The 21,421-nt window shown below is 42.9% G+C and overlaps 1 protein-coding gene and 1 long non-coding RNA gene across 2 annotated transcripts in view; one reads left to right on the top strand and one right to left on the bottom strand.

Annotated features, from left to right (window-relative positions):
* Positions 1 to 21,421, bottom strand: part of CUL1 (cullin 1) — a 182,431-nt gene that overhangs the window by 118,554 nt on the left and 42,456 nt on the right. The window lies entirely within an intron of this gene.
* LOC129659641 (uncharacterized) lies at positions 3,533 to 9,212 on the top strand. The gene is made up of 3 exons (XR_008718168.1): positions 3,533 to 3,596; positions 3,747 to 3,860; positions 9,052 to 9,212. It is a non-coding gene; the product is annotated as an uncharacterized LOC129659641 (long non-coding RNA).

Raw genomic sequence — 21,421 nt, 5'->3', positions numbered from 1 at the left:
GTAAAGAATCCGCCTCCCAATGCAGCAGACCTGAGCTCAATCCCTGACCCAGGCAGGTCCCACATGCTGCGGAGCAACTAAGCCCGTGGGCCACAACTTCTGGGCCCGTGTTTTAGAGCCCAGGAGCCGCAACGACTGAAGCCTGTACGCCCTGGCGCCTGTGCTCCGCCGCAAGAGAAGCCACGGCAAGGAGAAGCCCGTGCAGCACATCTGAAGAGTGGCCCCCGCTCGCCACAACTTGAGAAAAGCCCGTGCAGCAATGAAGGCCCAGAACAGCCAAAAATAAATACATACAATTATATATTAAAAAAATTCAAACAAATATGTATGGTGGTGTTGTTAGGGACATAAATACTTAGTAGTTCCTAGCATGTGTATTTGGAGAAGGCAATGGCACCCCACTCCAGTACTTTGCCTGGAAAATTCCATGGATGGGGGAGCCTGGTAGGCTGCAGTCCATGGGGTCGCTAAGAGTCAGACATGACTGAGAGACTTCACTTTCACTTTTCACTTCATGCATTGGAGAAGGAAATGGCAACCCACTCCAGTGTTCTTGCCTGGAGAATCCCAGGGACGGGGGAGCCTGGTGGGCTGCCGTCTATGGGGTCACACAGAGTCGGACATAACTGAAGTGACTTAGCAGCAGCAGCATGTGTATTAATTTCCAGGGTTATCTTCACAAATGGGTAAAATTTTCATAGATCCATATGAACATATGGATATATATTCATATTATGTATACATAATATATATGTAAGATACACATGCATTATGTGTATACACATAATACATAATAGAATATACTTATATGTGTATATATGTATATACATGCATTCACACATACAAAACATATACATTATTATGTAATGTTATTTATATATGCATATATTGCATGTATATATTGTGCAATATGCATAATATACATATGTGTATACATGTGTGCATGCTTGCTAAGTTTCTTCAGTCCTGTCCAACTCTTTGCGACTCTATGGACTGTAGCCTGCCAGGACTGTAACCCACCAGGCTCCTCTGTCCAGGATTCTCCAGGCAAGAATACTGGAATGGGTTGCCATGCCCTTCTCCAGGGGATCTTCCTGACCCGGGGATCAAACCCGTGTCTCTTATGTCTCCTGTACTGGCAGGCAGGTTCTTTACCACTAGTGCTTCTGGGAAGCCCCATATGTATACATATACATCCATATATTCATATTCATCTATAGAAATTTTATCCATTTATGATGATGACCCTGGAAATTAAGTAATAAACATATTAGGACACACGAAGTATTCATGTATATACATATACATACACATGTACATGTACACATATAAACACACAATATACACTTATAGAAATGGATTATATACACATATATGTTAACTCTTCTTCCTCCATATATGAATATATTGTGAGAGCCCTCTCCCTCCACATCTGTATATATGGATACATTTTACACTTTTCTCTTTTAAAAAAAAAATATTTTATTTATTTGTTTGGTCGCACCAGGTCTCAGTTGCAGCATGTGGGATCTACTTCCCCGACCAGGAATCGAACCCAGGCCCCCTGCATGGATGCATGGAGTCTTAGCCAGTGGGCCACTAGGAAAGTCCTCACTTTTCTCTTTATTATTCTTTTCTATTTTCCCTCCAAGAAGACAGAGGGAAGAGAAAAGAGGGGAAGAATTAAAGAGAAGAGAATTGGGTGACAAAAAGATGTGCAAACACTAATATGAAAAGAATGAATGCTTAAATCATAATAATTAGTGACACATGCCCTTTTTGGCTCTCATCTGTTCTAGCCTAAGGAAATAAATTTTTAAAGAACATTCTAAAATGGAAGAAACTCTCTTTTTCTACTTTCTAAAACCAATGAAGGTTATGTCATATCCCAAGCCATTATAGCAAAAGCATTAGGAAGGACCATTTCAAGTTAAATCTGTAATTAATTTACTAACTACTCACTTGAACCTCATATATAACTTTAAGTAGAATGGGTTGTCAAGTTTGATTAAGGTCATTATTTCAGGTTAAAGTAGCCTATAGGCGTTTCTCATGTCAGAACGCTTTCCATAAAAAGAGGAACTAAGGTTTCGCCAAGGTTAAGAGCCTCTAGAGCCTTTTCCATGAATATATATTACAGCAGAGAGGATGGAGTGTATAGAAGTCTTCTAGGAAGATTATACAAGGTTTCTCAAGGTGATAGGTCTTTGAACAAGAACAGATTATGTTATTTCAAGAAGATTTGCTGGGTGTCCAATTTCCAAAATGAATTGTAATATTTCCTGCTACCTAGAACACTGATACCCGTGGTGAGAAAATGATAGCCTTGGCATCAGTGAGTTCATTCAACAAACATTTACGGAGACTGTCCCATATGCCAGATACTCTTCTAGGTTCTTGGGATCCAGCAGTGAACCGAATGAGATCCCTGCTCCCAAAGACCTCATACTCTAGTGTTGTGGTGGGAAAAAAACAAAAGCCATATATGATTTCAATGATTTTGTGTATAGATATAATTATGTTTCAATATGGTTACCTATATAATTCTATATACATGAAACACAAACTTACATCTCCAGCTCTGTGTTTCCGATTTGCATAATTGGCTACCTACTGAATATCTTTGGACTTCCCTGGTGGCTCAGACAGTAAGAATCTGCCTGCAATGGGAGAGACCTGGGTTCGATCCCTGGGTTGGGAAGATCCCCTGGAGGAAGGCAGTGGCAACCCACTTCAGGATTCTTGCCTGGAGAATCCTCATGGGCAGAGGAGCCTGGTGGGCTACAGTCCATGGGGTCGCAAAGAGTCGGACACACAACTAAGCACACAGCAGCACAACCTAGATTATAATCGGAGTCAAGGGGGTAGATACAACTGACTTGGTACAATGTTTAGGGAGGTTGGAGAAGACTGGCTAGCACCCCCAAAGAACAGACACAGAAAACATAACTTGAAGAAGAGACTGACGGGGACTTCCCTAGTGGTCCAGTGGTTTAGGAATCCACCTTACAATGAGGGGAACACGGGCTTGATTCTTGGTTGGGGAACTAAGATCCCACATGCTGGGGGGCAAGTAAGCCCACACACCACACCTGGACAACCCATGCAGCACCACCACAAGGTCCTGCGTGACACATCTAAGACTCGATGCAGCTAAATAAATAAATAAAAATAAATATTAAAAGAAAGTAAAAGACGGACAGGACGTGGATTGAGAAGTGTGAGGAAAGGAGAGAAATGGGCTGAGCAAGAACTGAGCCGCTCTTCCAGCGGAGGAGGGACTGAGCCATTTCACGCTGTCTGAGAGGGGGAGGGCTGGATGCTCTATTGGATCTGACAGTGAGGATGTCCCTGGTGAGAACCGTTGGAGGTGATGAGACCAACAGCCAGACGGTGCTGGTCAATGAGACAGTGAGTGAGGATAACTCCAGGAGGGAGAAGGGAGGGAGGTGGTTGCGGGAAAAGAACACAGGGAGCCGGGGCTGAGGAAGCTTGATTTTTAAATAAAGGAACTATCTGTGCGCATCTCCCCACGTGCTGATGATAAGGAAGTAGTTCAGAAAAAGAAGTGAGAGATGGAGCGGAGACAGGACCAAGTGAGGAATGTGTTCTTAGAGCGGAAACGGGTGGAAGGGTTGACTTCAGCCTGGGGGAGGGGAAGGGCGGGTGTGGCTGCTGATGTTTATGTGGGTTTGGTGGTGGGAGATTGTTGGGCTGCCTACTTTATGGTTGTGCAAACCCTACAGCTGCCCAGACTCAAAAGTGAAGAGCCTGGAGACAGCAACAGAGACATCAATGGTTTCCTGCACAGGGGATCTTATACAAAGCGTCCTGGAGCAACACCCCACCTGTGGCAGATGGTGAGCAGGACGTGGCAACAGTGTTTCCTCCTCTGGGGAGAAGGAGGCTACCATTTATAAGGGTAGGCTCACCAGTCACCAGGGACTAACTAAGTCCTCTAATTAAGAGGATTGGGTAGTCATGTGAGTGAAGCTGGGACTGGCAGAGCAGGGGGTGTAGAGAAATCAAATGAACAGCTGTCTTAAATGGTCTAACTATACAGGGATCAAGGGCTTTCTTGTTACAGGAATTCATTTTAGTAGGATTGCGTGTAAAGGGAAGATGTCCTGCGGTCAGAAGTTTGAGGAGTAGAGTAGAAACACTGAAATAACGAGAGTGGAGACTGTGAGAGTGGATCAGGGAAGGATTCACAGGTTGCTGGGAGCACGGAAGAACCTGATAGGGTCTGGCAGCCACGAGTTTATGGTGGCACCAGTCTGTGAGTTGTCGGGTGTTTTCAAGCAGAGTTTGGCAGCCTACTGTACCAAGAGCCCAGAAACCTTGGCTCGGTCAAAGTTGAGGTGTTTCCAGGTGGCTGGGGAGGGTGAACTATGGAGACACTAGAGCAAGAGAGTTGAGGGGCTGCAAGAGACTGGGTGAAGGGGCAGGTCGTGGAGGCTCAGCTGAAGGGGAAATGGGAGAAGGAAGGGGTAGATGCGTATCGGGCTCTCACTTTGACTCTGTTACTTTGGGCCATTTGCGACATATCTCTGGGCTTCAGTTTTTTTCCCACTTATAAGAGAGGGTGTTGGCTCACTCGACTAATATCCCTTCCAGTTCTACAACTCTGTGGTTCAATTTTCCAAAAATGTAAGTACTCTCTGACCATGAGTGAGAGACCCTGCCAACTCCTTTCAATCACTGGGGTCAAACAACCTTCTGTATGCCAGAGAAACAAATTCCATGGATGTTTCCAGACCACTGATGCAACTCTTTCATTTTCTCATGAAAATATGAAAAACATTTGGGGCCTTCCCCATAAATCAAAAATAATTGTCTTCTTGCCGTTGGCTATCCAACCCTGTTGTACACTTCTGAACCTATACTTGATCAGTTCAATCAGCTTAAAAACATACTTATTGGGGACTGACTCTGGGTAAGTTACTGAGACAGCAATGGCAGGGGATGGGAAGGTAATAGAGCTTCAGTCACTGTTCTGTGATAGTCTAGTCGGAAGGATCAGACTAGTATAGAAATAAATATTTGGGGGTATAAATATTCATATTCAACGCAGGGAAGAAAGGACAATTTCTTTACTTCTCCTTAACTTGATTTCTGTTCTGAGCCTACTTTTCACCAAGTTGAAATAAACTCAGTGAGGCTCTCACCATTTTTTGGGTCATAAGTAATTCTTGGGGCTTACATAATCCTAAGGCACCAGGAAGGGCTGTCTTTATGGTCCTCCAGGTCATCTGTCAGCAGATAGAGACATCCACAGGCCCCAGGGTTCTAAGTCATCAGTTCATGCCGGCAGCCACAGGGACATACTCATTTGCTTGGCATGGTCCCTTTAGGACATTTTGATTCTCTGCTACTCCTGGCCTTTCTGAGCTGCACAGTAATCAATGTGCCCCTTCGCAGTGTGCTCAAACACACCACCATGGTCTGTTTGTGTCTTCACATGTTGAAATTCTAACCCCCGAGGTGATGGTGTTAGGAGGTAGGGTCTTTAAGTCATGAGGGAAGAGCTCTCATGAGCAGGATTGCTGCTGCTGCTGCTGCTAAGTCGCTTCAGTCGTGTCCGACTCTGTGTGACCCCATAGACGGCAGCCCACCAGGCTCCCCCGTCCCTGGGATTCTCCAGGCAAGAACACTGGAGTGGGTTGCCATTTCCTTCTCCAATGCATGAAAGTGAAAAGTGAAAGTGAAGTCGCTCAGTCTTGTCTGACTCTTCGCGACCCCATGGACTGCAGCCTACCAGGCTCCTCTGTCCATGGGATTTTCCAGGCAAGAGTACTAGAGTGGGGTGCCATTGCCTTCTCCGTGAGCAGGATTAGTGCCCTTATAAAAGAGACCACTGAGAGATCCCTCGCCCCTTCCACCATGTAAGGACAGAGGAGTTTGGGCTCTTATCAGGTACTAGATCTATCAGTACTTAGACACCCCAGCTTCCAGAACTGTCAGCAATAAATTCCTATTGTTTATAGGCCACCCAGTCTATGACATTTTGCTATAGCAGCCTGAATCCAGTAAGACACACACCATTCATTCATTTTCTTTGTGGGGTCTTACTCTGTGTCCCCAAGGTTCTATGTGAGACACAATATAAAATGCCTCTTCTCTCTAGAATCAACTGACATGTTGGTTCTCCTCATTTGCTCCCCTGCCATCTTTACTTTTAGCCCTGAGAACCCTCTGATCTGGGAAGACTATTGCACTCATCTCACACGCTAGTAAAGTAATGCTCAACATTCTCCAAGCCAGGTTTCAGCAATATATGAACCATGAACTTCCTGATGTTCAAGCTGGTTTTAGAAAAGGAAGAAGAACCAGACATCAAATCGCCAACATCCACTGGATCATGGAAAAGCAAGAGTTCTGGAAAAGCAAGAGTTCCAGAAAAACATCTATTTCTGCTTTATTGACTATGCCAAAGCCTTTGACTGTGTGGATCACAATAAACTGTGGAAAATTCTGAAAGAGATGGGAATACCAGACCACCTGATCTGCCTCTTGAGAAATTTGTATACAGGTCAGGAAGCAACAGTTAGAACTGGACATGGAACAACAGACTGGTTCCAAATAGGAAAAGGAGTATGTCAAGGCTGTATATTGTCACCCTGCTTATTTAACTTCTATGCAGAGTACATCATGAGAAATGCTGGGCTGGAAGAAACACAAGCTAGAATCAAGATTGCCGGGAGAAATATCAATAACCTCAGATATGCAGATGACACCACAGAAAGTGAAGAGGAACTAAAAAGCCTCTTGATGAAAGTGAAAGAGGAGAGTGAAAAAGTTGGCTTAAAGCTCAACATTCAGAAAACGAAGATCATGGATCCGGTCCCATCACTTCATGGGAAATAGATGGGGAAACAGTGGAAACAGTGGCAGACTTTATTTTTCTGGGCTCCAAAATCACTACAGATGGTGACTGCAGCCATGAAATTAAAAGACGCTTACTCCTTGGAAGGAAAGTTATGACCAACCTAGACAGCATATTGAAAAGCAGAGACATTACTTTGCCAACAAAGGTTCATCTAGTCAAGGCTATGGTTTTTCCAGTGGTCATGTATGGATGTGAGAGTTGGACTGTGAAGAAGGCTGAGCACCGAAGAATTGATGCTTTTGAACTGTGGTGTTGGAGAAGAATCTTGAGAGTCCCTTGGACTGCAAGGAGATCCAACCAGTCCATTCTGAAGGAAATCAGCCCTGGGATTGCTTTGGAAGGAATGATGCTAAAGCTGAAACTCCAGTACTTTGGCCACCTCATGCGAAGAGTTGACTCATTGGAAAAGACTCTGGTGCTGGGAGGGATTGGGGGCAAGAGGAGAAGGGGACGACAGAGGATGAGATGGCTGGATGGCATCACTGACTCGATGGACGTGAGTCTCAGTGAACTCCGGGAGATGGTGATGGACAGGGAGGCCTGGCGTGCTGCTATTCATGGGGTCACAAAGAGTCGGACACGACTGAGCGACTGATCTGATCTGATCTGATCTGAAGCAGGTGGGGTGGGGAATCTTACTAGGACAAATAATGTTTCCTTCTAAATCTTTTGTTTTTTACTGTAAGCCATTTATGTTATACTGGAAACCTTTTTCTCTCTTTTCTGCTTTATCACATTCTTTTAAGGCAATGAATACAGAATGGATTATCTGCTTGCATGTGGAGAAGAGAAAGGGGGAAAAAAGAAATGTGGGGGGAAAATCTGAAAGCTAATTTCATACAAGGCAGAAATAGGGTGCGTTATGAGAGGTACAAATTTTGTGCTCCAAGGATTAAACTATATCAATAGGGATATTTGGTTGAACAGGAAGATGAGATTGATGAGATCATTTCAGTTCAGTTCAGTTCAGTTCAGTTGCTCAGTTGTGTCCGACTCTTTGTGACCCCATGAATTGCAGCATGCCAGGCCTCCCTGTCCATCAACAACTCCCAGAGTTCACTCAAACTCATGTCCATCAAGTTGGTGATGCCATCCAGCCATCTCATCCTCTGTTGTCCCCTTCTCCTCCTGCCCCCAATCCCTCCCAGCACCAGAGTCTTTTCCAATGAGTCAACTCTTCCCATGAGGTGGCCAAAGTACTGGAGTTTCAGCTTTAGCATCATTCCTTCCAAAGAACACCCAGGACCGATCTCCTTCAGAATGGACTGGTTGGATCTCCTTGCAGTCCAAGGGACTCTCAAGAGTCTTCTCCAACACCACAGTTCAAAAGCATCAATTCTTTGGTGCTCAGCTTTCTTCACAGTCCAACTCTCACATCCATACATGACCACTGGAAAAACCATAGCCTTGACTAGATGAACCTTTGTTGGCAAAGTAATGTCTCTGCTTTTGAATATGCTATCTAGCTTGGTCATTACTTTCCTTCCAGAGTAAGCGTCTTCTAATTTCATGGCTGCAGTCACCATCTGCAGTGAGACTGTTTGGGTGGGTCTTAATCCAATACAACTGGTGTCCTTATAAGAAGAGGAGCACCTTAGTACATAAGGCAAGTGCTAACCTCTATTAAAAAAAGAAATTGATAGTAGCACAATAATAGTGAGAGACTTTAATATGCCACTTACATTAATGGACAGATCATCCAGAGAGAAAATCAGTAAGGAAACACAGGCCTTAAATGACATGTTAGGCCAGATGGAATAACTGATACTTACAGAGCATTCCATCCAAAAGTAGCAGAATACACATTCTTCTCAAGTGCACCTGGAACATTCTCCAGGATAGATCATATGCTGGGCCACAAAGCAAGCATCAGTAAATTCAAGAAAGTTGAAATCATATCAAGCATCTTTCCTGAGTACAATGCTATGAGTTTAGAGATCAACTATAAGGGGAAAAAAGTGTAAAAAACAAACACATGGAGGCTAATCAATATGTTACTAAACAACCAACGGATCATTGAAGAAATCAAAGAGGAAATCACAAAATGCCTAGAGATAAATGATAATGAAAACACCACAATCCAAAACCTATGGGATGAGGCAAAAGCAGCTCTAAGAGGGAAATTTATAGCAATACAGTCTTTTTTTTTTTTTTTAATACAGTCTTATCTCAGGAAGAGATTAGGACACAGACATGCAGAGGGAGGACCATATGAAGATATAGGGAGAAGATGGCCACTTACAAGCCAAGAAAAGAGGCTTCAGAAGAAATCAACCCTGGCAGCACTCAAATTTTGGATTTCCAGGCTTCAGAAATGTGAGAAAATAAATTTCTGTTGTTCAAGTTACTTGGTCTGTAGTACTTTGTTAAGACAGACCTGCCAAACTAATAAAGAATTTTTGTTTCTTATTTTGGAAGCCCTGGGTACTTGTGGAAACTTTGTAAAGAGGGAAATTACATACTGAGATTTATTATGCAGGAAAATAGGTCTATCAGTGGGATATAAGTGAGGGGAATGGGTAGAGCCTGGAGGCTGGGAGACCAGTTAGAAGGCTACCACAATAGCCTTGGGAAAGGTAGAAGATGGTATTAGCTTGGACAGTGAAGAAGAGATGGTGACTATGATGGAAATAGAATTCACTAGGTTGGTCATGAACTGAATGTTAGGAAAACCGAGTTAAAGATGTCTTAGATTTTTTCCGACCGGTTCCCTAGGAGAATGGGTCATAAAAGAGGATTTCTGATAATGAATGATGAAAATCCAATTCAAATAAGCTTAAGGAAGAATGGAACTTAGTAGCTGTTATAATTGTGAGGTCTCGGGGAAGGGTGGTGTACCCTCAGGTGGTTGATGAGGAAACTGAGGGCCATGACTTGTACGAGTTCCCCATGGGGTCTGAGAGAGGAATGAGGATGGTCAACCAAAGCCTTGACTCCGGGTTGGTATTCGACGCTAGGTCTGCTGTAGGGTGTCAGCCTGCAGCTTCCCCTGCACCAGAGGCACACGCAGATGCTTCTGTTGCTCCAGCACATCCTCAGTCCCTCAGTTATGTCTGACTCTTTGTGACCCCAAGGACTCTAGCCCACCAGGCTCTTCTGTCCATGGGATTTTTCAGGCAAGAATACTGCAGTGGGCTGCTATTTCCTCCTCCAGGGGATCTTTCCTGCCCAGGGTTTAAACCCACATCTCCTGTGTCTCCTGCATTGGCAGGTGGATTCTTTACCACTGTGCCACATGGGAGGCCCCCAGCAAATGGGTGAAGCTGTCGCCATTAACAGGGACCCCTATTACTCAGCTCAGCTGATCACTGCCATGTGGGACAAGGGGTTGGGAATTGTCCAGATAGGATTTTCTGAGAGAAGCTGGATCTGAATTTTCATGTTGGCAGCTAACTTAAAAACATAAAAACACTGTGTGAGCAAAACAGGTTTGTGGTTGGGCTGCCAGTTTATGACTTTGGCTCTACACCTTGGGGATCGGAAAAAAAAAAAGAGGCCAAGATGTGGAGGAGAGATGATACAAACAGCCTTCACCTCCAACTTACTTTTGCCAGAGACACTGGTGGGAAAGTGGTTTCTGTGATCCTGAAAATCTGGACAACTCTAGTAAGACAGGACAGAGTGTGGGACTTTTAGAGCCATCCATGGTCTAGATTTTAAATCTCCTCTTATCCTCTATGTACAATTGGAAAAATTTTTAGTTATGACCATTCTTTCCTTTTTGGTGAAAATACTATAATATATGTATATATATATATACATATATATATATATAGTGAAAATACTATATAATCTGGATTAAAATAGTATAGGATAAGCTGAAAAAAAGATTTTGCCAATTTTGCAGTCATATCTTTCCTTCAATCTTTTTTTTTCTCCTGCTATGTGCAAGGAAATGAGTTCCATCTTGGAGGGTATAAGAAATGAGCAAAGATCAGATGCATCCATGCTCTTGAAGTTTATAATTGAGGAATCAGAATGTCATTGGTTCTTAGAGGACATGTTTGTGGACTCAGAGTTTAATGTAGAGAGAGATGTAAACAAATAATGACAAATAATTACATATGTAAACAAATAATAGGTTTGTGTATGTGTTATAACAGCAGGATGATCAAGAAACTATAGAGGGGATTTCCCTGGTGGTCCAGTGGTTAAGATTCCATGCTCCCTATGCAGGGGTCGGGGTTCAATCCCTGGTCAGGGAACTAGAGTCTACATACTGCCACACCTAGAAGATCCCATGTGCTGTGACTAAGACCTGGTGCAGCCAAAGAAACAGATAAATAGGGAAATAAATTAATTATTAAAGAAGGAAACTATAGAGGAACAGGAGAATGACCTAATTCTGTTCGTATGAGCCAGGGTAGGTTTCACGGAGGAGGTAACATTTAAGATGCGTTCTTAAGGATGAGTAAGGATTTGCAAAACACATTAAGGGTGGATAGGCTTTCTAGGCAGAGGGCACAGCATGTTCAAAACTCAGGCACAAAGGAACGTCACATGTTTAGGGTGTGATGAGTGAGAAATCAGATGTGGCAAGTTCCTTGGGAAACTACAAGCAAAGTGCTTCACGATTCTCATTTACGTTGTGATTCTATTGTTCTGTGTAAAATGAGTCAGGGCGGGAATGTTTTGGGCATGCCAGACAGGTAGTTTGGGACTTGCCTTACATACTCTGCACATGAGAATTTTATTGGAATTCTTAGTGGAAAGAAGCCATTTATGTCATCACATTTTGGGAGAACAGTAGCTTCTACAAATTACTTCAAAGTATTTATTTCACTTCTGGTATCTAGAGTCCAACATATTTGGTCAGGAGACCAAATATTTAAAAATGAGCATTACTAGTTACCATAATCCATAAAATAATTGTCCTCTATTACTGTGGAATTAGTGGTTCTTTTTCCTTAGATGGCAGGAAAAAGATGGTTTAAATGGGAATTTAATGGTAAGATCTATTATCTACTTACACTGAATTCTGTCATTCAGGAGACTATTGAATATTTACAATACACATAGGTAGCTAAGGGCTTCCCTGGTGGCTCAGATGATAAAGAATTTACCTGCAATGCAGGAGACCTGGACTTGAGCCCTGTGTCAGGAAAGATCTCCTGGAGAAGGGAATGGCTACCCACTCCAGTATTCTTTCCTGGAGAATCCCATGGACAGAGGAGCCTGGAAGGCTACAGTCCATGGGATTGCAAAGAGTTAGACATGACTGTGCGACTAACACTTTCACACACACTACTAGGTAGCTATATGAGTCTTTAAAGACAAGAGGATGATTTTTACATCTGGTTTGTATAATCAGTATCACTACCTTAATTCACAGTGAAAAAGAAAAATACCAATCAAAGGAAAGGTACAGTTCCTTCCTCAGCAGAAATGTTCAGAAAGACAGTACCACAATCCAAGGAAAATCTCCTGGTCCATACCCTGAGACATCATGGTGAGCTCCTGGGACCTCCCACCCATGAAGGTCACAGGCTGTTTAGCCGAGGTGATTTTTCTTCATTTACACATGGATAGTTCTCATGAACTATATATTAAATATATGTGGGTTTCCAGCCAATTTTTGTTAAAAGACAAAGTGTTTCAGAGCATTTTATCTGTGGAATTTGATTTTAACATTATTGGATATTTACAAATAAAGACAGTTACATACTCAGTAGAATGTAAAACCCATTGAACTGATTTACTATCATAGCTTAAAAAAACGAACTCTTGTGAATGTGAGCTGGCAACTGCCAATGCCAGGGTGATCATCTCATCTTCACTGCAGCCCTGAAGGTCCTGAGTCCCAGGGCCCCACACCATGAGGTAATTCTGCCCATTGAGACCAGCACTGCCCAATCCAGGCTCAGATCTGCATGCTGACTCATGTTCTGAAAGCACCTTGAAGGACTTAGTATGTGGCTGGAGCAGAGCTGGCTGGTGGTATGTGGATTGCTTGAAAATCAATGACCCAGGGTTGTGACAACTGATAAAATACTAAGGTTGTATTGTCACAAATCTGACTACAAGTGATGGGGAATATGAGAAAGACAGAAAATGTAGGCAGGAAGGAAGGCGTGCCAAAAGGCTGGAGAGAAACTTAGGAAAGCTTGGCTCACTAGCTCACAAGCCTCGTCCAGAAATATTCATCAAGGAATGTTGTTTCTCTCCTCACTGCCCCTCCAGATGTCTATGTTCAGGAAAAATCCAGATAAAAATCCTCATGTGCAGCATTTTAATCTTTCATTTTTAAAAAAAAAATGTACTATGTCCTTAAGTGAGCTTTCCTTACCATTTTTTAATGAAAAATTTCAAACATGCAGAAAAGTTGCAAGAATTTTACTGTGAACACTTAGACACCCACCGCCTGTATTGCACAATGACCATTTTACTATACACTTCCTTTATCACATATTTTTCATCCCTCCAGCAACATTCAGAAAACTAAGATCATGGCATCCGGTCCCATCACTTCATGGCAAATAGATGGGGAAACAGTGTCAGACTTTATTTTTTTGGGCTCCAAAATCACTGCAGATAGTGATTGCAGCCATAAATTAAAAGATGCTTACTCCTTGGAAGGAAAGTTATGACCAACCTAGATAGCATATTCAAAAGCAGAGACACTACTTTGCCAACAAAGGTTCGTCTAGTCAAAGCTATGGTTTTTCCAGTGGTCATGTATGAATGTGAGAGTTGGACTATAAAGAAAGTTGAGCACAGAAGAATTGATGCTTTTGAACTGTGGTGTTAAGAGAAGACTCTTGAGAGTCCCTTGGACTGCAAGGAGATCCAACCAATCCATCCTAAAGGAGATCAATCCTGGGTGTTCATTAGAAGGACTGATGTTGAAGCTGAAACTCTAATATTTTGGCCACTTGATGTGAAGAGCTGACTCATTTGAAAAGACCCTGATGCTGCGAAAGATTGAGGGCAGGAGGAGAAGGGGACGACAGAGAATGAGATGGTTAGATGGCATCACTGACTCAATGGACATGAGTTTGGGTAAACTCCAGGAGTTGGTGATGAACAGGGAGGCCTGGAGTGCTGTGGTTCATGGGGTCACAAAGAGTTGGACACGACTGAGTGACTGAACTGAACTGATCTAGCAATTCATCTTATTTTTATACATTTCAAAGCAAATTGCCATATTCCTTCCCCCTAAACACTTTTGCATGCATATCATTAACTTAGACTCTAGTATTGTTCTCTTTCTCTTGAGATAAAATTTATACTGAATGAAATGCACAGATCTTCAGTACATTTTTCCACGGGTTTTGACAAATACATACACCTATGTAACCCAAACCCTTGGCAAGACATACAGCAGAACATTACACCAAAAAGTTCCCTTCAAGTCTCTTCCCCACCACTGTCATTCCTCCCCCACAAAAACAGGCAATTACTCTTCTGATTTTTTCCCACTACTGATTAGTTTTGTCTGTTCTAGAGCTTCATATGAGTGGATTCATAGAGTACACATTCTTTGGGGTCTAGTTTCCTTTTCTCTGTATAATATGTGCCAGATTCACTCTTGTTCATATGAATAGCAGCATTCCACTGAACATCTATATCACAGTTTGTTTGTTCCTTCTCCTATTAATGGACACCTGGTCTGTTTTCAGATTTTGAATATTATATATAAAGCTGCTATGGACATTCTTGTGCAAATCTTTTTGTGGACATTTTTCGCTTTTCTGTGGTAAATAGGAATAGAATCCCCAGCATTATTTTAACTGGTTTAGTTTGGTACTAGGTGGTATAATCATTGTAGCTCAGCATATCCCATGTCTCTATCCCTCCATCCAACTGATTTTTCTCTCCTTTTCTCCTTCCTATTTTCCTGATCGCCTTCTACCTCTTGTCTCTTTCCTGATAGGGTATAATATTTTATTACCTTTTTCTTCATTGTCCTAAAAATTCTTCCAGAGGGAGGCAGCATAATGTTGATGGAAAAAGCCCCAGTTTTTTGGGCTATATTCAAAATACACCCCTGCCACTACTTAGCATGGCAAGTCACTACCTTTCTGGGCTCATGGATCATTTAGAGGTTGGAAGAGGAGACTCTGAAATCCCATTTCCAGATCTATTGTTCTGTGAATCCATGACCTCTATTTCTAAGACAAAAATAGGGCAGAGAGCCAAGAGAAAAGGAGGGTAGAAGATGAAGATATCAGGGTAGAGGTGGAGAAGGGAATATAGAAAAATAAACCTCTTTCCTGCTTCTTGACCAGGAAAATAGTGGCACATTCTCTGGGATCAGGACAGTCCCATCCTGGAGTCAGGTTTCTTTTCTTACTCCTAGTTTTGGGGTTAGGCACGCCACCTGATTTAGCTTTTCCTCTCCTGCCGGATGCCCCCATCTTCTCTGTTTCCCCATTAATCTGTTTGTTCTGTGCTCCAGAGAAGCTCACTCTACGTTTTGAGATGGCAGTATGTGTGTGTATTTGCTCAGTCATGTTCAACTCTTTTCAACTCTTTACAACCCTTTGGCCTGTAGCCCACCAGGCTCCTCTGTCCATGGGATTCTCCAGGCAAGAATATGGCAGTGGGTTGTCATTTTCCTCCTCCAGGGGATCTTCTCGACCCAGATTGAACCTGTGTCTCCTGCATTGCAGGTGGATTTTTTACCAGCTGAACCATCAGGGAAGGTCTTTCAGATGGCATTATATGCTAATTTATGCCAATGAACCAATGAAGAAAGCAAAAAAGGTCCTTTCTTGCCCTGGTAAAATTTGCAATTTAGCCTAGGCTTGGTGGATGTGACACACTCATCTTTATCATATAATCAAAGTTAGGAGATGTAGGTTCAAGAAGTGAGGTGACACCATGACAGCCTTTGGGGAGTTCTTCCTGAGCACAGGAGGCTGGGCATTTGAGATCCAACCATACAAACTATGTGACCTGAATTTTACTGTGTGGCCTCAATTCCAAAGGCTTTATCTGACGGCTCTCAAATGTACCCCTACACTTATCAGAACACATATTCCAATCTCTGGCTCACAAACTCTGTTCCCAGGCGTGTTGATTGATACCATTCTCAGGATACGTGCTCTTCTGGGCAGTCCCTGTTGGTTAATAATTAGCATATAATTAGCATATACGTTATCTCAAAAAGGAAGAGTTATAGCCCTTGGTACTGGATTTGCAGAAAGGTTAAGTAAAGGGACAAACTACTAATATAAGAGGGAGATAACCTAATTTTTTTAAAAAAGGGAGATAATATAGAATGAAAGAGGGAAAGGATGGGACAATTGTGAATAGGAGATAGAAAAACGAAGGGGGATGTGTGCAAGGAAAACAGCCCTTAGAAGACAACATTTTATTATTATTATTAAAAAACATTCTGGGCTAATACTATTTAAAATTGCTTTACCCGAATCCAGAGGATTTAAGAGTAAAATGTAAATCTTGGGCCATAGCGCCCCCTGGCATACCTAACTGCAAGCACAGTTCTGCACATTAGATCCCTTCTGTATTTGGATGCACTCAAAAGGTACTCATATTTCACAACAAACACAAATTAATTATAGCTCAAAAAGAGCACAGCTAGGCTTTCATTTAAGCTCCAAGCAATCATATTAGTGATTATTTTTTCTGTTTCTAATACACACCAATTAAGCTCATTGAGTTACTAATTAAGTTACTTCACTCAGAGATAAGGGAATCATAACACGCATAGAGATGGCATGAGCTCTAGCTTTTACGTAATTATCTTTCTGAGGTTGGGGCTCTTCAGCTTCCTATGTTATGGAATTGAATCTTAAGAGTCACTTATGGAAAAAGAAAAAGGGCTTTCAGACAGTTCTAATAGTCCTCCTCCTCAGACACAGCTAAAAGCATTGAGACTTTAAGACCCAGAGGCAGGCACCTGGGGGAACGGGAGCGCACACACACTTTGGAAAGAGGCCCCGCCACAACGGGAAGTTATGCTGTTCCCTCTTCTGGTCATCTAAAACCTAACTGCCCACTCCAGGTATATCGAGGAGCCACTTGACATTTTGCTGTTCAGTCACTAAATCATGTCTGACTCTTTGCGACCCCATGGACTGCAGCATGCCAGGTTCCCCCGTCCTTCACTATCTCTGAGAATTTGCTCAGACTCACGTCCATTGAGTCAGTGATGCCATCCAACCATCTCATCTTCTGTCGTCCCCTTCTCCTCCTGCCCTCAGTCCTTCCCAGCATCAGGGGCTTTTACAATGAGTTGGCTCTTGGCATCAGGTGGCCAAAGTATTGGAGCTTCAGCATCAGTCCTTCCAATGAATATTCAGGGTTGATTTCCTTTAGGATGGACTGGTTGGATCTCCTTGCAGTCCAAGGGACTCTCTAGAGTCTTCTCCAACACCACAGTTCAAAAGCATCATCAATTCTTTGGTGCTCAGCTTTCTTTATGGGCCAGCTCTTACATCCGTACATGACTACTGGAAAAACCATAGCTTTAAATATATACTTGATGTTTAACTCCTTAGAAAACAAGCCTTCAGAAGACACAGCAAGCAAATGGAGGCTCTAACTTTGCAAACTGAAGAGATTATGATTTGAGATAAGGAGGAAGATCAGATAGATGGGGTCAGGATAAAACAAAACAAAACAAAACAAAAAAAAAACCCCTCAGAGCCAGGATCTGGCTATGAGGGGAGGAAGGGGAAGAGGGCAGAACATGTTGTTTTGAGAACCCAAACAAGCAAGGCCCCAGACTGGGGGGCAGGTTGTACAGCTGCACACGTAGGTTAAGAGAATCTTAAAAAGTGGGAAACACCTGCTGCTGCGGCCTTTCAACTCCAGCTTGGGTTCGGAGAGAACCACTTCCCCCACTATGCTCCAACATAATCATAGTTAGCTCATGTCTTTGCTGAACCCTGAGGATGTCTACCCAGAAATCTATTTGAAGAAGGGCTTGATAAATTTATCTTTTTTAAAGGGAAGTTTTCCATTTTTAAAAGACTGACAGCTATGCACTAGTCATATTTCTGACATGGGCTGCCCCTGGGAAGAGCCGGCCACCTGTAGCCAAGAGCAAAGCCCAGTGAGGGACACGGTTGTAAATCTTCAGTGGCCGGCCTTTCCAGTAGCGCTGGTTCTATTCTCTCTGCTTGTTTGTTTGCTTTTCATATTCATTTGTTTGATTGTGCTGGGTCTTACTTGTGGGACACCAGACCTTCAATTTTCGTTACGGCATGTGGGATCTTTTTATTTTTAAGTGGAGGATAACCGCTTTACAGAGTTGTGTGGGTTTCTGCCCTACATCAGTGGGAATCAGCAATAGGTATGGGAGGGAGGGTCAAGAGGGAGGGGACACGTGGGCTCTTTTACTCACAGCAAGTGGAATTTCTAGTTGTGACATGTGGCATTTTCTGTCTCAAAAACAACAGAATGATCTCTGTTCGTTTCCAAGGCAAACCATTCAACATCACAGTAATCCAAGTCTGTGCCCCGACCAGTAATGCTGAAGAAGCTGAAGTTGAATGGTTCTATGAAGACCTACAAGACCTTCTAGAACTAACACCCCCCAAAAAGATGTCCTTCTCATCATAAGGGACTAGAATGCTAAAGTAGGAAGTCAAGAAATATCTGGAGCAATGGGCAAATTTGCCTTGGAGTACAAAAGGAAGCAGGGCAAAGGCTAACAGAGTTCTGCCAGGAGAACGCACTGGTCATAGCAAACACCACCCTCTTCCAAAAACACACGAGACCACTCTACACAAGGATGTCACCAGATGGTCAATACTGAAATCAGATTAATTATATTCTTTGCAGCCAAAGATGAAGAAGCTCTATACAGTCAGCAAAAAACAAGACCTTATTGCAAAATTCAAACTTAAATTGAAGAAAGTAGGGAAAACCACTAGACCATTCAGGTATGACCTAAATCAAATCCCTTACAATTATACAGTAGAAGTGACAAATAGATTCAAGGGATTAGAACTGTTAGAGAGAATGCCTGAAGAACTATGGACAGAGGTTCATGACATTGTACAGGAGGCAGTGATCAAAACCACCCCCAAGAAAAAGAAATGCAAAACGGCAAAATGGTTCTCTGAGGAGGCCTTACAAATACCTGGGAAGAGAAAGGCAAAGGAGAACAGGAAAGATATATCCATCTGAATGCAGAGTTTGAAAGAATAACAAGGAGAGATAAGCAATAGCAATAGCAAGGAGATTCCTCAGCAATCAGTGCAAAGAAATAGAGGAAAACAACAGAATGGGAAAGACTAGAGATCTCTTCAAGAAAATTAGAGATATCGAGGGAACATTTCATACAGAGATGGGCACAATAAAGGACAGAAATGGTATGTACCTAACCGAAGCAAAAGATATTAAGAAGAGGTGGCAAGAATACACAGAAGAATTATACAAGTAAGATCTTCATGACCCAGATAACCACGATGGTGTGATCACTCACCTAGAGTCAGACATCCTGGAATGCGAAGTCAAGTGGCCCTTAGGAAGCATCACTATGAACAAAGCTAGTGGAGGTGATGGAATTCCAGCTGAGCTATTTCAAATCCTAAAAGATGAGGCTGTGAAAGTGCTGCACTCAATATGCCAGCAAATTTGGAAAATGCATCAGTGGCCACAGGACTGGAAAAGGTCAGTTTTCATTCCAATCCCAAAGAAAGGCAATGCCAAAGAATATTCAAACTACCACACAATTGCACTCATTTCACACGCTAGTAAAGTAATGCTCAAAATTCTCCAAGCTAGGCTTCAACAGTATGTGAACCGAGAACTTCCAGATGTTCAAGCTGGATTTAGAAAAGGCAGAGGAATCAGAGATCAAATTGCCAACATCTGTTGGATCATCAAGAAAGTAAGAGAGTTCCAGAAAAACATCTACTTCTGCTTTATTGACTATGCCAAAGCCTTTGACTTTGTGGATCACAACAAACTGTAGAAAATTCTTTAAGAGATGGGAATACCAGACCACCTTACCTGCCACCTGAGAAATCTGTATGTAGGTCAAGAAGCAACAGTTAGAACCAGACATGGAACAACAGACTGGTTCCAAATCGGGAAAGGAGTATGTCAAGGCTGTATGTTGTCACCCTGCTTATTTAACTTATACAAAGAGAACATCATGCAAAATGCCAGGATGGATGAAGCACAAGCTGGAATCAAGATTGCTGGGAGAAATATCAATAATGTCAGATATACAGATGATACCACCTTTATAGTAGAAAGCAAACAGGAACTAAAGAGCTTCCTGATGAAAGTGAATGAGGAGAGTGAAAAAAGCTGGCTTAAAACTCAACATTCAAAAAAGTAAGATCACGGGATCTGTTCCCATCACTTCATGGCAAATAGATGGGAAAACAATGGAAACAGTGACAGATGTTACTTTATTACCTCCAAAGTCACCACAGATGGTGACTGCAGCTATGAAATTAAGACACTTGCTCCTTGGAAGAAAACCTATGACAAACCTAGGCAGTACATTAAAAAGCAGAGACATTACCTTACCGACAACAGCCTGTCTAGTCAAGTAGTCTGTCTACTACTACTTGCAGTAGTCATGTTTGGATCCGAGAGTTGGACCATAACGAAGGCTGAGCGCTGAAAAATTGATGCTTTCTTAACTGTGGTGCTGGAGAAGACTCTTGAGAGTCCCTTGCATTGCAAGGAGATAAAACCAGTCAATCCTAAAGAAAGTCAATCCTGAATACTCATTAGAAGGACTGATGCTGAAGCTCCAATTCTTTGGCCACCTGATGCAAAGAACTGATTCATTGGAAAAGACTCTGATGCTGGGAAAGATTGAAGGCAGGAGGAGAAGGGGACGACAGAGGATGAGATGATTGGATGGCGTCACCAACTCAATGGACATGACTTTGAGTAAGCTCCAGGTGTTGGTGATGGACAGGGAAGCCTGGCGTGCTGCAGTCCATGGGGTCGCAAAGAATCGGACATGACTGAGCGACTGAACTGAACTGCGGCATGTGAGATTTAGTTCCACGACCAGGGATTGAACCTGGGCTTCCTGCCTTGGGAGCACAGAATCTTAGCCATTGTGCCACTAGGGAAGTGCCAAGCCAGTGGCTTCTTGGTCGTGGGGGAGTCTCATTGGTTCTCATGATTAATTGCATTTCCTTTGCTGTCAAGTGGATCCCTAGGTTCTATTCTGTTCAGAGAGATTTCATTTCAGAGGATTAAGCCCTCTAAGGAGAAGGCAATGGCACCCCACTCCAGTACTCTTGCTTGGAAAATCCCATGGACGGAGGAGCCTGGTAGGCTGCAGTTCATGGGGTCGCTAAGAGTCGGACACAACTGAGCGACTTCACTTTCACTTTTCACTTTCATGCATTGGAGGAGGAAATGGCAACCCACTCCAGTGTTCTTGCCTAGAGAATCCCAGGGATGGCGGGGCCTGGTGGGCTGCTGTCTATGGGGTTGCACAGAGTCGGACACGACTGAAGTGACTTAGCAGCAGTAGCAGCAGCAAGCCCTCTAAATCCTTGAATAGTAATGCTACCCTGAGGCACTGAGGGCTGGGGAGGAACATCCATAGGTGGAATCCCAGGCAAGATGAATTTCTGT

Source organism: Bubalus kerabau, chromosome 8, assembly GCF_029407905.1.
Source record: "Bubalus kerabau isolate K-KA32 ecotype Philippines breed swamp buffalo chromosome 8, PCC_UOA_SB_1v2, whole genome shotgun sequence".
Taxonomy (NCBI): Eukaryota; Metazoa; Chordata; class Mammalia; order Artiodactyla; family Bovidae; genus Bubalus; species Bubalus kerabau.
The sequence above is the reverse complement of the archived record's forward strand: the minus strand, read 5'-3'. Positions and strand labels throughout refer to the sequence as shown.